The 19,211-nt window shown below is 52.5% G+C and overlaps 1 long non-coding RNA gene across 1 annotated transcript; it reads right to left on the bottom strand.

Annotated features, from left to right (window-relative positions):
- Window positions 1-1,888: 1,888 nt before the first annotated feature.
- LOC147116903 (uncharacterized) lies at window positions 1,889-18,697 on the bottom strand. The gene is made up of 3 exons (XR_015078265.1): window positions 18,584-18,697; window positions 4,010-4,096; window positions 1,889-2,152 (listed from the first exon to the last, which is right to left on the bottom strand). It is a non-coding gene; the product is annotated as an uncharacterized LOC147116903 (long non-coding RNA).
- Window positions 18,698-19,211: the final 514 nt, after the last annotated feature.

The raw sequence follows: 19,211 nt of genomic DNA on the forward strand, positions 1-19,211 counted from the left end.
GGGGGGAGCGGGGGGGGAGAGGGTACAGACTTAGCGAACATAGCCTAGCGATCGAAAAAAGGCAGACACAGGCAGACCAGGCTGCCAAGAGAGGACAGGATATGCTCTCACTGCAGTCAGGGAGTGGTGGAGACAGAGAATGCACTTCCTCACAGCCTGTGGAAAATATCAGGGCATCAGGGAGAATTTCTACCAAAAATTCACACAAATATGCCCTGATTTCAGAAATCTGAATGACAACCAAAAACTCCCATTCTTACTGGGAGAGGAGAGAAGCTGTATAACACTGGCGGCACACTATGTTACAGCTTGCCATGAACAGAGGGACAACCAGTAAACTAGGAAAAGAATATATATAAACGGTGCGAGTGTATATTTGTACACTCAGGGATGTACCTGTTTGTACACTGTATGAATAGAACTGCGTTTATGTGCTGAACCATGAATGTATTTTGATGCTTTGGCAACATAAGATGTGACTTATCATGCCAATAAAGCGATTTGAATTGTGAATTGAGAGGGGGGAGCGGGGGGGGAGAGGGGGGGAGCGGGGGGAGAGGGGGGGGAGCGGGGAGCGGGGGGAGAGAGGGGAGCGGGGGAGAGAGGGGGGAGAGAGAGGGGAGCGTGGGGAGAGGAGGGGAGGGGGGGGAGAGAGGGTGGGGGGCGAGAGAGAGGGGAGTGGGGGAGCGAGGGGAGACGGGGGAGCGAGGGGAGAGACGGGGTAGTGGGTAGTGTGGGTGGGGTGGGGGGGAGTGGGGCGGAGTGGGGAGGGAGTGCGGGGAGGGGAGTTGGAAACATTTCCGACTTGTAAATGAAGGAATCCTAACTCATTTTTGAATGTTATTTATTGTTTAAAAATTAAAGAGAGTGAGAAGGAGAGAACGTGTAAGCAAGCACGTGGCTTTCAAACATGGTACAAGCTCATCATACAAACGAACTGCAGGCAGGAAGCCACATTTTGGTATCCGGGTCCAGGGTGTGCGGAGGCTCCGACCTGCTGCATTACTGCTCTGCCCCTCATGGGAGGGGCACAAGGACCACCAAGGTTTGACTTCCCTGCCGCCAGCTCAGATTTAACCCGTCCTTCTCAGCAACTGGCCCCCATTTCGGGTCTGCTTCCATCCCCACCACCCTGATCTTTGAGAAAAGAATTGCTGCACACTCACGTCCTGGGACAGCACACTGCTGCACCGAGCTCACGTCACTATTGATCACTGCAGATCAGCAAGAAACAAACCCATTTATTCACACATAAATACTGCAATGAAGACAAAAGCACCTCAGTTTTCTATGAATTGCTAGCAGGACACAGCAAGCATCAAAATACTGTTGAATGTGGGGTTATTGGGACCCAAATCAAGACCATAAATTTCTCCTTTAAAGCTTTCAAATCTATCAAACAGAGGAGTGGCTTCTGATAGTCACGGGGCATGAGGCAGTGTTTGTGGGAGGCTGTTCGCACAAAGACCGACCCTCTGGGATTCGGCTTTGCTACCAACCCTAACCGATAGGGGGTTTCAAAGCCTGCAGGCTGCAGGGGTCTGACTGCTAAATGGGGGGTTGGGGTAATGTCAATAGTTTCTAGTGGGTCCACACATCTAAAAATCTGGCACTGATCGACACGAAAATGACAGGGACCAACTGTGACACCTGATGGGGAGATGGAAATCATCACTCTGGTACAGCAGGGGCACTCTTCCAAAGTTGTTCAGGCATGTAGTATTGCATCAGTGTGCGCCTTAACGGCCCTGGCAGCCTGAGCAGCTGGCACTGTGTCTAGACGGGTAGGGTGGGGGCGGGGTGCTGGGGGGGGTGGGGGGGGGGGGGGGGGGAAGGTTCCTTTTGGCCGCAGTGGCTGCCCGCTCCCCTTCCTTAACAGTGAATCGTACACTGGTTCTTACGCCACACTTTCCCGCTCTCTCTCTCTCTCTCGCTCTGCTGGCCTGTAATCATTGTCCGCTTTACCTGCTGGGTTCTCAAAGGTGAGCACTGCGTAGTCACCCTGCCGTCTGATGGACGTGACGGTTCCTCCCCCCGAGCGGCGTTTGCTCTCGAAATACAAGGTGAGAATGTCCATGGGCATATCGTCGGTGACGCCATGCACCTCCAGGATGTGATCATCTGCGGGGCACTGCTGCTCCATCTCAGCTTTCTGTGACACGGACAAACAAAACGCAAAAAGGTAAACTTCTGGTTAAAAAAAAAGCTGGCCTCAGCTTTGCCAACGTTTGAAACTCTGGCAGGAAACAAAAACGCCAATTCAAAGCAGAGAGTGTTAAACCGAGTAAAGATCAGCATATGGTCCGGTTTCAGGTGGGTATAAGTTGTAGAATCAGAGGATTGCAGCACAGATGGAGGCCATTTGGTCCATCATGTCTGTGCCAGCTCTTTGCTACACTAATATAAAACTAATCCTGCTGCCCTGCGCTCACCCCACAGGCCTGTATCATCTTCTACTCCAAGTATTTATCCCCCGTTCCCTTAGAAGGTGCAACGGTCTCTGCCTCAACTACTCGCTGCTCCAACAACTCACTGTGTGAAGACATTCATCCTGGCCTCTCCCTCTACTCCAAAGTGACAATTTTAAGTTGCTGACCCCCCTCGTTATTGGCTGTCCAGCCGAGGGAATAGTCTTTCCCTATTCACTCTATTACAATCCTTCCAAATTTTAAAAAATCTCTATTAAATCTCCTCTTTGTCTTCTCTGCTCCTGTGGAAATAGTCCCAGCCTCTCAAGTCTCACCACACAAATCTAGTTTTTTCATCTGGTGAATCTACGCTGTACGCAGTCTATGGCTTTAATGTCCTTTCAATATTGGGGTGCACAGAACTGCACACACCTGTAACTTCGGCCAAGCAAAGTTTTGTACAGATTTATTGTGACTTCTTTACTCTTATTTTCGATGCCCCTATATATAAACCTAAAATTATGTTGCTATTTATTACTTTATCTACCTACTTGTGTGTCAGCCAGTGGGTAGCATTCTCGCCTCCGAGTCAGAAGTTTGTGGATTCAAGCTCCACTCCAGAGACTTGAGCTCAAAAATCTGGGCTGACACTCCAGTGCAGTGCTGAGGGAGTGCTGCAGTGTCAGAGGTGCCGTCTTTCGGATGAGACGTTAAACCGAGGCCCCGTCTGCTCTCTCAGGTGGACGTAAAAGATCCCACGGCCACTATTTCAAAGAAGAGCAGGGGGAGTTCTCCCTGGTGTCCTGACCAATATTTATCCCTCAACCAACATAACAAAAACAGATTATCTGGTCATTATCACATTTTGGCAGGAGTTTGCTGTGCGCAAATTGGCTGCTGCGTTTTCTACATTACAACAGTGACTTTACAAAAAGGCTGTAAGGTGCTTTGGGACGTCCGGTGGTGGCGAAAGGCGCTATATAAATGCAAGTCTTTCTTTTGCATTCACACTTTCAGGGAATCTGTATTTGAACCCCTAGATCTCTTTGTTCATCCACACCCTTCAGTGTCTTTTCATTAAGTACGTGCATCATCCATTTTTCATTCCCATTTAGGGGAGATTTAATGGAGGTTATCAAAACCATTCATAATTTTGAATGAGTAAATAAGGAGAAACTGTTTCCAGTGACAGTAGGGTCAGTAACCAGAGGACACAGATTCAAGGTAACTGTCAAAAGAACCAGAGGGAACACGAGGAAAACATTGAGCGGTCATGGTCTGGAACGCACTGCCTGACAGGGCGGTGGAAGCAGAGCCAATAGTAACTTTCAAAAGAGAATTGGATAAATACTTGAAAAAATGGCAAGGCTATTGTGAAAGAGCGGGGGACTGGGATTAATAGATACATAGAAGATAGGAGCAGGACATTCGGCCCCTCGAGCCTGCTCCGCCATTCAATGAGATCATGGCGGATCATCCAAATTCAGTAGCCTGTCCCTGCCTTCTCTAATTGGATAGCTCTTTCAAAGATGGGCCAAATGGCCTCCTTCTATGATTCTATGTACAACTGAAACTGTAATCTGACGAATCTCAGTTCTAACCTTAGAGTTCAAGAGCTGGATGTAAACCAGTCAATCTTCTTGTGTCTCAGTCTGTAATGGTATCTGAACCCTCGATGGTATTCCAGCCTGTAGGGAAAAGAATTCAAAGAATTATATTTGGCTGCTCATTGATGGAGACAAGAACAGTATCAGCAGTTTTACCAATAGTCAAATTAAATGTACAGTAGGGCTCTTTTTACACTGGTTTCTACAGATGTGCAACCAAAAGCTAAATGAATTATGTTTTCTGGTTTGACTGATGCAATCATGTTATCAATCTTCAAATGGGAATTAGGTGAGTAAACAACAACTTGGGTTTATATAACCCCTTTAATGTGGGAAAATATCCCAAGGCACTTTACAGGAACACAATCGGACAAAACCTGACACGGTGCCAAAGGAGGAGCTATTAGGAGGGCTGAGTAAAAGCATTGGGCATTGGCTCAGTTTTAAAATTCTCATCAATGTTTTCAACTCCCTCCAGGGCCTCACCCCTCCCTATCTCTGTAACCTCCACCTGCCCTACAACCCTCCGAGATCTCTGCCCTCCTCCAATTCTGGCCTCTTGCACATCCCTGATTTTCATCGCTCCACCATTGGTGGCCGTGCCTTCAGCTGCCCAGGCCCCAAGCTCTGGAATTCCCTCCCTAAACCTCTCCGCCTCTCTCCCCCTCCTTTAAGACGCTCCATAAAACCTACCTCTGATCAAGCTTCTGTTCACCTGTCCTGATATCTCCTTATGTGGCTCGGTGTCAAATTTTGTTTGATAATCGCTCCTGTGAAGCGCCTTGGGACATTTTACTATGTTAAAGGCGCTATATAAATGCACGTTGTTGTTGGTGGTGGTTTGAAGGAGTGAGATGGAGAGAGAGAGGTTTAAGGAGGATATTCCAGAGCTTAGGGTCTAGACGGCTGAAGGCACGGTCGCCAATGGTGGAGCGATGAAAATCGGACATGCACAAGAGCACAGAATTGGAGGAGCGTAGAGATCTCAGAGGGTTGCAGAGCTGGAGGAGGCTACGGAGATAGGGAGGTGGTGCAAGGAGAATAGACTCACTGAACTGTCCCACTTCAAGGGCATCCCTGGTACTCGCACTGGTGCTGGGAGTTACCCACCTTTCCAATTGAGTAATACTGACACAGAATGCAGACGCTGCACTGGTCTAGCCTGGTCCTCCTGGAGACAGCAAGGGCAGATCAAAGGTCTCAGACCCGTGGCCGCATTTACACTCGGCTCCTGGGCATCTCCGCTCAACACTTGGAGAAATTTGTCACGCGTGCAGTCTTCTTGAGGCAGCTTATGGCTTTGGTGTTGTGGGAACTGATGCGCTATCAATTACTCATAAAAGACTGAGAGTTAGAAGAGTAACTAAAGGCTTTTATTAACAACAGAATGGAGGTCTGCCTCGCGTGGTCGACCGGTCCATGATACTAAGGGCTGGGGAGCAGTCACCTTTATACTAGGACCTGTGGGAGGAGTCAGCCGAGGCATGTCCAGGCATGTACACAGTGGAATACAAACAGGACAAACAGGAATACAAACAGTGGTTTACCACATTCACCCCTTGTTTAAAATTGAGTCCGGCGGGGTGAAGTGTATTAAAAGTTAGTGTATTGGAGTCTCTCCGGAGGTCTTGTCTGCCGCTGTGATCTGCGTGGCGACGGCAGGGGTAGTGAAGTTTCCGGCGTCGAGTCCAGCGTCGGCTGTGGCACAGGCGTGTCGTCCTCGTAGATGTCGAGCGGGTCGCGGGGCCCAGGCCTGCCGTCTGCTGGGGCTGGATATCGGATCGTGGGGGGGGTGGTAGTGGGTAGTGGGTTACTGCGGCCCCCGAGGGTGCAAGGTCTCTTATGGAGACTGTGTCCTCCCGCCCGTCCGGGTATGCGATGTAAGCATACTGGGGGTTGGCGTGGAGGAGGTCGACCCTCTCGACCAGGGGGTCCGTTTTATGGGTCCTCACGTGTCTTCTCAGCAGGACCGGCCCTGGGGACGTCAGCCATGGCGGTAGCGATGTCCCCGATGTGGACTTCCTTGGGAAGACAAACATTTTCTCATGAGGGGTGGCGTTAGTGGCAGTGCAGAGCAGTGACCGAATAGAGTGGAGCGCATCGGGGAGCACATCCTGCCAGCGGGAGGTTGGAAGGCCCCTAGACTTTAAGGCTAGCAGGACGGCCTTCCAAACTGTCGCATTTTCTCTTTCCACCTGTCCGTTCCCCCGGGGGTTGTAACTGGTGGTCCTGCTTGTGGCAATACCCCTAGTTAGCAGGTACTGACGGAGTTCGTCGCTCATAAACGATGAGCCCCGGTCGCTATGGATATAGCTGGGGAAGCCGAACAGGGTGAAGAGGTTGTTCAGACATTTAATGACCGTGGCACTGGTCATGTCCGGGCAGGGGAAGGCGAACGGGAAACGGGAGTACTCATCAATAATATTGAGGAAGTACACATTGCGGTCGGAGGAGGGGAGGGGCCCTTTAAAATCGACGCTCAGGCGCTCGAAGGGGCGAGTGGCTTTTATCAGGTGGGCCCTGTCTGGTCTATAAAAGTGCGGTTTGCACTCAGCGCAGACTTGGCAGTTCCTGGTCATGGTCCTGACCTCCTCAATAGAGTAAGGCAGGTTGCGGGCCTTGATGAAGTGGAAGAACCTGGTGACCCCCGGGTGGCAGAGGTCATTGTGGAGGGCCCGCAGTCTATCGATCTGCGCGCTGGCGCAGGTGCCACGCGATAGCGCATCCGGGGGTTCATTTAGCTTCCCGGGCCGGTACAAGATCTCGTAGTTGTAGGTGGAAAGTTCGATTCTCCACCTCAAGATCTTGTCATTTTTGATTTTGCCCCTCTGCTTGTTGTTAAACATAAAAGCAACTGAATGCTGGTCAGTGAGCAGGGTAAATCGTTTTCCGGCCAGGTAGTGCCTCCAATGACGCACAGCCTCCACAATCGCCTGGGCCTCCTTCTCAACAGCGGAGTGTCTGGTCTCCGGGCCTTGGAGGGTTCGTGAAAAGAAGGCCACGGGTCTCCCCGCCTGATTGAGGGTAGCGGCCAGGGCAAAGTCAGACGCGTCGCTTTCCACCTGGAAGGGGATGGATTCGTCCACTGCGTGCATGGTGGCTTTGGCAATGTCCTCCTTGATACGGTGGAAGGCTAAGCGGGCCTCTGCCGTCAAGGGAAAAGAGGTGGACTTGATCAGCGGACGGGCCTTGTCCGCATAGTAGGGGACCCACTGGGCGTAATAGGAGAAAAACCCTAGGCACCTCTTCAGGGCCTTGAGGCAGTGGGGCAGTGGAAGTTCCATAAGGGGACGCATCCGGTCGGGGTCGGGGCCGATGACTCCGTGTTCCACAACACAGCCAAGGATGGCGAGGCGGTTTGTGCGGAATATGCACTTCTCCTTGTTATATGTCAGGTTTAGGAGTTGGGCGGTGCGGAGGAATTTTGCGAGGTTTGCATCATGGTCCTGCAAGTCACGGCCGCAGATGGTCACATTGTCCAGATATGGGAAAGTGGCCTGCAACGCATTTTGATCTACCATCCGGTCCATCTCCCTTTGGAAGACGGAGACCCCGTTGGTGACGCCAAAGGGAACCCTAAGGAAGTGATAGAGGCGGCCGTTTGCCTCAAAGGCAGTGTACTGGCGGTCCTCAGGGCGGATGGGGAGCTGGTGGTACGCTGATTTCAGGTCAATGGTCGAGAAGACGCGGTACTGCGCGATCTGGTTGACCATATCAGCTATACGGGGGAGTGGGTAGGCGTCCAGCAGGGTGTAGCGATTTATTGTCTGGCTGTAGTCGATGACCAGGCGCTGCTTCTCGCCGGTCTTAACGACCACAACCTGGGCTCGCCAGGGGCTGGTGCTGCCCTCAATAATCCCTTCTTTCAGGAGCCGCTCCACTTCGGTTTTAATGAAAACCCTGTCCCCGGCACTGTATCACCTGCTCTTTGTGGCGATGGGCTTACAGTCGGGGGTGAGGTTAGCAAACAGTGGGGGGGGGGGGGGTGACTGAGTGTGGAGAGGTTGCACCTGGTGCGCGGCGGGCAGTTTGGAAGCTGCTGGCTGCGGACTGTGAGTGGGGGTAGGGGTCCACCGTAAGCCATCGTAACACTTTTAAGGTGGCACTGAAAATCTAACCCCAGCAGGACGGCAGCGCAGAGGTCAGGCAGGACCAGAAGTTTAAAATGATCGTACACGGTCCCGTCTACTACGAGTGTCACCACGCAGTAGCCGCCGATGTCCGCCGACTGGGACTCGGAGGCCATAGAAATCCGCTGTTGCGCAGGCAGGACTGGGAGAGAGCAACGCCGCACCGTGTCGGGGTGGATGAAGCTCTCCGTGCTCCCAGAGTCAAAAAGGCAGATTGTATCGTGACCATTTACCTTAATGTCCATTGTGGAACTGGCCAGTTGGTGCGGTCTCGCTTGGTCCAGTGTAACGGATGCCAGCGTAGGGGTCGGTGTGTCGCTGCGGGTATCAGATGAGGCGGTGTCGGGGGCCTGCTGCGTCCCGGCTGTCGTCCAAGATGGCGGCGTCCATGATCCCCATGTGGCTGGAGGCGTCCAAAATGGCTACTGTACCAGTGATTCGCACATGGCCGGGGAGGTCCAAGATGGCGGCCCGCATGGCCCACACGCGGCGCTGCTGGGGTTCGGGGTGGCTTTGGCCCTGCAGACGCTAGCGTAGTGTCCCTTCTTCCCGCAGCCCGAGCAGATCGCGTTTTTCGCCGGGCAGCGCGCTCTGGGGTGTTTTGCCTGGCCACAGAAGTAGCATTTCTGGCCTTGGGGCACTGCTGTCTGGCTTTGGGACACTGCTGCGGTAGTTGGGCCGTTGTTGGGGTGTGGCTGGGGTGGCACGGCGCTATGAGGCGGTCCTACCGTGTCCCAGGCTGTCATTCCCCGCGGCGTCCACGGTGCAGAGGAGTAGGCATCCATGCCCTGGTAGGCTGCATCCAACGATAGTGCGAGTTCAGAGGCCTTGTTGAGGTCGAGGTTACTCTGCTCCAACAGTCGCTGTCGGGTGTAATTGGATCTGTGGCCCGCTGCAAAAGCGTCCCGGATAAGTTCCTCTGTGTACACGGCGGCCTTTACATCCTTACAACCACAGGCCCGGCCAAGCACAGACAGTGCCTGAAGGTATTCCACGGTCGATTCCCCAGGTTGTTGTTTACGACTCCCCAGGAGGTGCCTGGCGTACACTTCGTTCACTGGGCGCGTGTACTGGTCCTTGAGGAGCTTGATAGCATCCGCGTACGAGGTCGCGTCTTGGATGACCGAGTACACTCGGTGGTTCACTTTGGAGGTCAGGACATCCAGTTTGTCCTCATCCGATTTGATTGCTTCGGAGGCGGTCAGGAATTTTTCGAAACACTTAAGCCAGTGAGTAAACTTGGTGGATGAGTCCGCCTCCCGATGATCTAAGTCCAGGCATGCTGGTGTGAGGATCTTCTCCATTATAAAAATGTTGTTAATAAAATTGATGCGCTATCAATTACTCATAAAAGACTGAGAGTTAGAAGAGTAACTAAAGGCTTTTATTAACAACAGAATGGAGGTCTGCCTCGCGTGGTCGACCGGTCCATGATACTAAGGGCTGGGGAGCAGTCACCTTTATACTAGGACCTGTGGGAGGAGTCAGCCGAGGCATGTCCAGGCATGTACACAGTGGAATACAAACAGGACAAACAGGAATACAAACAGTGGTTTACCACAGGAACGTCATTGGCAAATGGGCAAAACCAAAGCAAATCTCCCAGGTTCACTGAGGCCAGGGGCCAGATAGACTCAGTTGAAACAAACTCATGGATCACAGGTCTAGAGAATCCGTCAAATTGACTTTTTACCGGGGGCTGCACAAGAGCCGTGTGCCAGGAGCGAGCAGCACTAGCATGACATCACAATAACATAAAGGCACTGAGAAAAGAGTTGCTAAACAAATGGTCGGCACTCACACAACCTCTGAGCAGCAGTGTGAAAACATATAGCAAACAAGCAAATAGTGACTGGCAGTCCTTTATAATAAGAATTAGGATTCGATGTATTGATCAACTCTCCCCTCTTTTTAAACACCCTCGATAGATGTGAGGTCCACAGTTAGAGGATGGTGGATCTGTTACACCAGTCAGGCTCCGACTCGACTTTGGAGTTTGAACGAGACGAGTGTGCAGGCAATTTTGCACAAGAAAAAAAAGAGAAAAATATTTGGAGAGAATCAAGCAGGATTCGCACTGAGGAACTACTGTGTTGGAGATCTGGGAACAAATGGGTTGATCCACCCCTTCAGGGAAACTAAAAGGGGGGGGGGGCGAACCCCAGTATTCCCGAAGAAAATGAAACCGTCAATAAACCAGGGCAGATGATAGGTTTAAACCTAAGAGAGGCAAGGATTCGGTCAAGCTGAGTTAACAAGGTACAGTCTCGGATCACAGCGGAATGGAGCCGAGATGGGAGAGGACAACGGCAGCAGACACCGAGATTCAGCAGACAGGCAACTCCCTGCAGATCGAAGGGAAGGGGCGATAAGGCCCCAGAGATACCTTTTGTTTGCACATTCCAGGGCCGGGATATTTACCTCAAAGTGCACATGTATAAAACAGATCCGATGACACTTTTAAAAGAAGGACCAACGCCACCTTCTCATAGGCAACGAGGGATGGGCAATAAATGCCCACATTCCAAGAATGAATTAAAATATACAGCATTTTTTAATGCAGCAACCAAAAACCCCATTTACTATTTCTGTCTGTTATTGATGGTCAGAATTACTAGACAGCCAGCTCCAAAACTTGACTGGCCTTTCTCAACCAGCCACTCAGTTACTGAAGTGGGACAAATGATTAAGACAAACCACGTACCAGAGAAGAGAAACAAATAAATGCAGGATTCCTTCACTGCTAACCCCGTGCTCAAATAGCTCGGCGGGAGGAGTGGGAGGGGAAATATCTGGGGGCGAGTGAGGGGGGAAATATCTGGGGGGACGGGGGGGAGAGGGGGGAAATATCTGGGGGGGGAGTGAGAGGGGAAGTATCTGGGGGGACGGGGGAGGGGAAATATCTGGGGGGGAGTGAGAGGGGAAATATCTGGGGGGACGGGGGAGGGGAAATATCTGGGGGGACGGGGGAGGGGAAATATCTGGGGGGACGGGGGGGAGAGAGGGGAAATATCTGGGGGGGGAGTGAGAGGGGAAGTATCTGGGGGGACGGGGGAGGGGAAATATCTGGGGGGGAGTGAGGGGGGAAATATCTGGGGGGACGGGGGAGGGGAAATATCTGGGGGGACGGGGGAGGGGAAATATCTGGGGGGACGGGAAATATCTGGGGGGGAGTGAGAGGGGAAATATCTCGGGGGAGAGGGGAAATATCTGGGGGGGAGTGAGGGGAAATATCTGGGGGGACGGGGGAGGGGAAATATCTGGGGGGACGGGGGAGGGGAAATATCGGGGGGACTATTTGCTCTGTATACCCTGTGTAACAAAATCGTAGACTGCTTATTTATTATATTAAAAAATGTAGTGCACTGGGATTAACAACAATGCCCAGGGTCACCGACAAGCCAGATAGTGTCGGCGCAGACATAAGCAATTTGTGGTTCAAAATGTACAGTTGTTTTGCTCACACGTGATATTTTCAGAGAGAACTTAAACTTAAATATCAAATGATAAGTCAAGAAGTACGGTACGGCTGTTCAACAATCCTCCTTAATATGTAGGCCTGAAGCCTGGGCCTTTTTCAGACACCAATGCACATTCCAACACAGTACATTCTCTAACAAGATTGTGGCATGGGCAAAAAAAAAATGCTGGCCTTGCCTGCGACGCCCAGATCTCATAAGCGAATAAAAAAAAAAACAAGATTGTGGGTCGGGCATAATCGGGGAAAGGAAATAAAGAGGAAGATAAACCACCTGATATGAAAGAGAGAGCGAGAACAAGCAGTTGTGTGTGCACCTAGTCTCAGAAACACTACAAACTATACAAGCACATGGTACTGTATTTATTAATATTCAATCATAGATTTTTAAGGCATTAAATCATATTTTAACAATTAATATGGGTAAACATAGAAACATAGAGATAAGAACAGGAGTAGGCCATTCGGCCCTTCGAGCCTGCTCCGCCATTCAATGAGATCATGGCTGATCTTCGTCTGAGATCATAGCTGATCTTACCAGTTCAGTACCCCGTCCCCGCCTTTTCTCCGTAACCCTTAATCCCCTTAGCCTTCAGAAATATATCCAATTCTCTCTTGAAAATATTTATTGAATTAGCCTTCACAGCCCTCTGTGGCAGGGAATTCCACAGGCTCACCACTCTTTGAGTGAAGAAATTCTTCCTCATCTCTGTTTTAAATGATTTGCCCGCTATTTTTAGACTGTGGCCCCTGGTTCTGTGCTCCCCTGCCATTGGAAACATTCTCTCTGAATTCAGCCTGTCCAGGCCTGCCATCATTTTATATGTTTCGATGATATCCCCTCTCAATCTTCTAAACTCCAGTGAGTACAAGCCCAAACTATTCAATCTCTCCTCGTAGGTCATTCCCGCCATTCCAGGTATCAGCCTGGTGAATCGCCGCTGCACTCTTTCCATGGCAAGAACATCCTTCCGCAGATGGGGCGACCAAAACTGTACACAATACTCCAGATGCGGTCTCACCAGCACCTTGTACAGCTGTAGTAAGGTATCCCTATTCCTATACTCGAACCCCCTTGATATGAAGGCCAACATACCATTTGCCTTCTTAATCGCCTGTTGCACCTGCATGCTCTCCTTCAGTGACTGGTGCACAAGAACACCCAGGTCCCTCTGCACTTCCCCATCTCCCAATCTATTGCCATAGGTAGGATGATTGTTCAGGATAAATGACACTTTAGAAAATAGCCAAGTATAAAACTTAGGAGTTTGCAAAAATAAAAACACAATTACAAAACTTGTCCCAAGCCTTGCGTGTTTACAATTTACTTTTTCACACCGACTCAATCAGGACTCACAGCAAACTGGCGGTGGACAAATAACAAATTAATCTGACGAAAGGTCATCGACCTGAAACGTTAACTCTGTTTTTCGCTTCACAGATGCTGCTTGACCTGCTGAATATCTCCAGCATTTTCTGTTTTGATTTCAGATTGCCAGCATCTGCAGTACTTCCTTTTTGAACAGATTAATCTGACTGGACTAACCCCACTGCTACTGACCTCAGACACTCTCAAGCAGCCAGTTCCAGACTGGCACTGGCAGAGGGCTGAGGTTAAGTCAACCCACCCACCCCATCTCCACACCCAATAACAGTCTCGCACTCTCCACACCCAATAACAGTCTCGCAATATCCAGACCCAATAACAGTCCCCAATCTCCTCACCCAATAACAGTCCCCCACTCTCCACACCCAATAACAGTCCCCCCCGCCCCCCCCATCTCCACACCCAATAACAGTCTCGCAATATCCAGAACCAATAACAGTCCCCAATCTCCTCACCCAATAACAGTCCCCCAATCTCCAGACCCAATAACAGTCCCCAATCTCCTCACCCAATAACAGTCCCCCAATCTCCAGACCCAATAACAGTCCCCCCCCCAATCTCCAGACCCAATAACAGTCCCCCAATCTCCAGACCCAATAACAGTCCCCCAATCTCCAGACCCAATAACAGTCCCCAATCTCCTCACCCAATAACAGTCCCCCAATCTCCAGACCCAATAACAGTCCCCCCACCCCCCAATCTCCAGACCCAATAACAGTCCCCCAATCTCCAGACCCAATAACAGTCCCCCAATCTCCACACCCAATAACAGTCCCCCAATCTCCACACCCAATAACAAACCCCAATCTCCACACCCAATAACAGACCCTGGCACAGAACAGGGGCGATCGAGCGAGGGTCGGGAGCCAAAGAGCCTGTTAAGATCTGGCCCTTTCCTGCACCCGAGGAGCGGAGTTTAAGATTTGTCCCCTCCTTGTCCCAAAGTCTCCTCCCCCACTCTCAACACTGCGAGGTGACTCCCACTCCCTCCCACCTTATATCCCCCACTTGGACAATTACTCTCCGGACCAAAACTTGAAATAGCTGCTGATCGCCCCTCGATAATAAACCCGCCCCACAGTATCTATTCCAAGAGGCAGCAATATCGCTTCCCTACCTGGCCTTGATGCCCATTCCTCCCCAAGAGCCTCTCATGGTCTCCCCTCCCCTGACCAGCCCCGAGCTCTCTCGGTGAGTTTCACTGACCAGCCCCGGGTGAGACCGCACCTGGAATACTGCGTACAGTTTTGGTGTCCATACTTAAGAAAAGACATACTTGCTCTCGAGTCAGTACAAAGAAGGTTCACTCGGTTAATCCCAGGGATGAGGGGATGGACATATGAGGAGAGGTTGAGTAGATTGGGACTCTACTCATTGGAGTTCAGAAGAATGAGAGGCGATCTTATTGAAACATATAAGATTGTGAAGGGGTTGGATCGGGTGGATGCGGGGAAGATGTTCCCAATTAGGGTGAAACTAGAACTAGGGGGCATAATCTTAAAATAAGGGGCTGCTCTTTCAAAACTGAGATGAGGAGAAACTTCTTCACTCAGAGGGTGGTAGGTTTGTGGAATTTGCTGCCCCAGAAAGCGGTGGAAGCTACATCATTAAATAAATTTAAAACAGAAATAGATAGTTTCCTAGAAGTAAAGGGAATTAAGGGTTACGGGGAGCGGGCAGGAAATTGGACATGAGTCTAGGTTCGGAATGGTCATGGCCCTGTGGGTAGTGGAGCGGGCCCAGGGGCCGTGTAGCCTGGTTCTGCTCCTGCTCCTACTGTGTTCTAATTCTGTGTTAGATTTCAGGAGATGGTTTTATTCCTGTTCCTGGCTGGGGTGGAGATCGCCTTTACAGAAGGTAAGTACTGTAGAAAATATAGGGACAGAGTGATCTCCTGGAAGAGTTTCAATCGCCTAGATGGGTCGGAGAGGAATTTCCCAGATTTTTTCTCCCAAATTGGCCATTGGGTTTTTTATCTGGTTTTTCGCCTCTCCTGGGAGATCACATGGGTTCGGGTGGGATGGAGAGTGATAGTAGATTTGAGGTTAGGATCAGATCAGCCATGATCTTATTGAATGGTGGAGCAGGCTCGAGGGGCCGATTGGCCTACTCCTGCTCCTATTTCTTATTTTCTTATGACCAGCCCCGGGCTCTCTCGGTGGGTTTCACTGACCAGCCCCGGGCTCTCTCGGTGAGTTTCACTGACCGGCCCCGGGCTCTCTCGGCGAGTGTCACTGACCAGCCCCAGGCTCTCTCGGCGAGTGTCACTGACCAGCCCCGGGCTCTCTCGGTGAGTTTCACTGACCAGCCCCGGGCTCTCTCTCTCAGTTTCACTGGCCAGCCCCGGACTCTCTCTGTGTCACTGACCAGCCCCGGACTCTCGGTGAGTTTCACTGACCAGCCCCGGGCTCTCTCGGTGAGTTTCACTGACCAGCCCCGGGCTCTCTCTCAGTGTCACTGACCAGTCCCGGACTCTCGGTGAGTTTCACTGACCAGCCCCGGGCTCTCGGTGAGTGTCACTGACCAGCCCCGGGCTCTCTCGGTGGGTTTCACTGACCAGCCCCGGGCTCTCTCGGTGAGTTTCACTGACCAGCCCCGGGCTCTCGGTGAGTTTCACTGACCAGCCCCGGGCTCTCGGTGAGTTTCACTGACCAGCCCCGGGCTCTCTCGGTGAGTTTCACTGACCAGCCCCGGGCTCTCGGTGGGTTTCACTGACCAGCCCCGGGCTCTCGGTGAGTGTCACTGACCAGCCCCGGGCTCTCTCTCAGTGTCACTGACCAGCCCCGGGCTCTCGGTGAGTTTCACTGACCAGCCCCGGGCTCTCGGTGAGTGTCACTGACCAGCCCCGGGCTCTCTCTCAGTGTCACTGACCAGTCCCGGGCTCTCTCTCAGTGTCACTGACCAGCCCCGGGCTCTCTCGGTGGGTTTCACTGACCAGCCCCGGGCTCTCTCGGTGAGTTTCACTGGCCAGCCCCGGGCTCTCGGTGAGTTTCACTGACCAGCCCCGGGCTCTCGGTGAGTTTCACTGGCCAGCCCCGGGCTCTCGGTGAGTTTCACTGGCCAGCCCCGGGCTCTCTCGGTGAGTTTCACTGACCAGCCCCGGGCTCTCTCGGTGAGTTTCACTGACCAGCCCCGGACTCTCGGTGAGTTTCACTGACCAGCCCCGGGCTCTCTCTCTCAGTTTCACTGGCCAGCCCCGGACTCTCGGTGAGTGTCACTGACCAGCCCCGGGCTCTCTCGGTGAGTGTCACTGACCAGTCCCGGGCTCTCTCGGTGAGTTTCACTGACCAGCCCCGGGCTCTCTCGGTGAGTGTCACTGACCAGTCCCGGACTCTCGGTGGGTTTCACTGACCAGCCCCGGGCTCTCGGTGGGTTTCACTGACCAGCCCCGGACTCTCGGTGAGTTTCACTGACCAGCCCCGGGCTCTCTCGGTGGGTTTCACTGACCAGTCCCGGGCTCTCTCTCAGTGTCACTGACCAGTCCCGGGCTCTCGGTGGGTTTCACTGACCAGCCCCGGACTCTCGGTGAGTTTCACTGACCAGCCCCGGGCTCTCTCGGTGAGTTTCACTGACCAGTCCCAGGCTCTCTCTCAGTGTCACTGACCAGTCCCGGGTTCTCTCGGTGAGTGTCACTGACCAGCCCCGGACTCTCGGTGAGTTTCACTGACCAGCCCCGGGCTCTCTCGGTGGGTTTCACTGACCAGCCCCGGGCTCTCTCTCAGTGAGCTTCACTGACCAGTCCCGGACTCTCGGTGGGTTTCACTGACCAGTCCCGGGCTCTCTCGGTGGGTTTCACTGACCAGCCCCGGACTCTCGGTGAGTTTCACTGACCAGTCCCGGGCTCTCTCTCAGTGTCACTGACCAGCCCCGGGCTCTCTCTCAGTGTCACTGACCAGTCCCGGGCTCTCTCTCAGTGTCACTGACCAGCCCCGGGCTCTCTCGGCGAGTTTCACTGACCAGCCCCGCTGACTCTCGGTGAGTGTCACTGACCAGCCCCGGGCTCTCTCGGTGAGTTTCACTGACCAGCCCCGGGCTCTCTCTCAGTGTCACTGACCAGTCCCGCTGACTCTCGGTGGGTTTCACTGACCAGCCCCGGGCTCTCTCGGTGAGTTTCACTGACCAGCCCCGGGCTCTCTCTCAGTGTCACTGACCAGTCCCGCTGACTCTCGGTGGGTTTCACTGACCAGCCCCGGGCTCTCTCGGTGAGTTTCACTGACCAGCCCCGGGCTCTCTCTCGGTGGGTTTCACTGACCAGCCCCGGACTCTCGGTGGGTTTCACTGACCAGTCCCGCTGACTCTCTCGGTGAGTTTCACTGACCAGCCCCGCTGACTCTCGGTGAGTGTCACTAACCAGTCCCGGGCTCTCTCGGTGAGTTTCACTGACCAGCCCCGCTGACTCTCGGTGAGTTTCACTGACTAGCCCCGGGCTCTCTCGGTGGGTTTCACTGACCAGCCCCGCTGACTCTCGGTGAGTGTCACTAACCAGTCCCGGGCTCTCTCGGCGAGTGTCACTGACCAGCCCCGCTGACTCTCGGTGAGTTTCACTGACCAGCCCCGGGCTCTCTCGGTGGGTTTCACTGACCAGCCCCGCTGACTCTCGGTGGGTTTCACTGACCAGCCCCGGGCTCTCTCGGTGAGTTTCACTGACCAGCCCCGGGCTCTCTCGGCGAGTGTCACTGACCAGCCCCGGACTCTCGGTGAGTTTCACTGACCAGCCCCGCTGACTCTCGGTGAGTTTCACTGACCAGCCCCGGACTCTCGGTGAGTTTCACTGACCAGCCCCGGACTCTCGGTGAGTTTCACTGACCAGCCCCGGACTCTCGGTGAGTTTCACTGACCAGCCCCGGGCTCTCTCGGTGAGTTTCACTGACCAGCCCCGCTGACTCTCGGTGGGTTTCACTGACCAGCCCCGGGCTCTCTCGGTGAGTTTCACTGACCAGCCCCGGGCTCTCTCGGTGGGTTTCACTGACCAGTCCCGCTGACTCTCAGGCCGATCCACCGAGCGGTTCTCGGGCTCTGCGGGATGAAGCCATGAATCCCGAAGATGTCTCGCCGACAACAGGAAGTAAACTGGGTTCAAGCAGACCACGCACCAGAAATAATAACGTTGCAGCCTTTTTGTGTCTCTGTGTCCGGGCAGGAGTTTATTGCAAACGGGACTGACTTTGGTAAACAATCAACAAAGCAGTTTCACCCAATTACTGTTTGCCAAAACACACTTAGACCCTCAACCTCGCATCGAGAAGTGAAAAAGACAAAAACGAAACTGAAAGTAACAGCAGAAAATGAGAGATATGGGGGGAGGGGGGTCCGTCCTACCCGCCGGGTACAAAGAATTTTAAACCTAGTCACCCGAACACCTACCAGCAGATCAGAGTAACACTGCCCTGAACAAATCCACCACCCAGCTCTTGTCACACCATTAATATTTCCCTCCGTTCACCACGAGGACGGCAAGAAAATCGATTTCCTTCCCCTCCCCTCCCCCCCGGACTGAGGCGTCAATAACTTTTCTAACGTGGGGCCCCTCGCCCCTTGTTCTGGAGCCGCCCCCAGGTTGCGAGGGTACTCACTGACTCGGCGATCGCAGCGAGCTCGGTCTGGCGGCCTCCACAGCGCCGGCAGCCCGGGGGGAATTTCCACGGCCCAACCTACCCAGACTGCCAGGTAATGTACACAGACTGACGCACGCAGCCCACAGGGACTGCCAGGGAAATATACAGGCAGATGTATGTACCCCATACACACTGCAGGGAAATATACAGACTGATGTATATACCCCATAATAATATATACACACTGCAGGGAAATATACAGACTGTGTATGTACCCCATATATACACACTGCAGGGAAATATACAGACTGTGTATGTACCCCATATATACACACTGCAGGGAAATATACAGACTGATGTATATACCCCATATATACACACTTGCAGGGAAATATACAGACTGTGTATGTACCCCATATATACACACTGCAGGGAAATATACAGACTGATGTATATACCCCATATATATACACACTGCAGGGAAATATACAGACTGATGTATATACCCCATATACACTACAGGGAAATATACAGACTGGTGTATGTACCCCATATACACACTACAGGGAAATATACAGACTGATGTATGTACCCCATACACACTGCAGGAAAATATACCGACTGATGTATGTACCCCATATATACA

The sequence above is a fragment of the Somniosus microcephalus genome, chromosome 5 (genome assembly GCF_052327205.1).
Source record: "Somniosus microcephalus isolate GS21.2 chromosome 5, FLI_Smic_1.0, whole genome shotgun sequence".
NCBI lineage: Eukaryota > Metazoa > Chordata > Chondrichthyes > Squaliformes > Somniosidae > Somniosus > Somniosus microcephalus.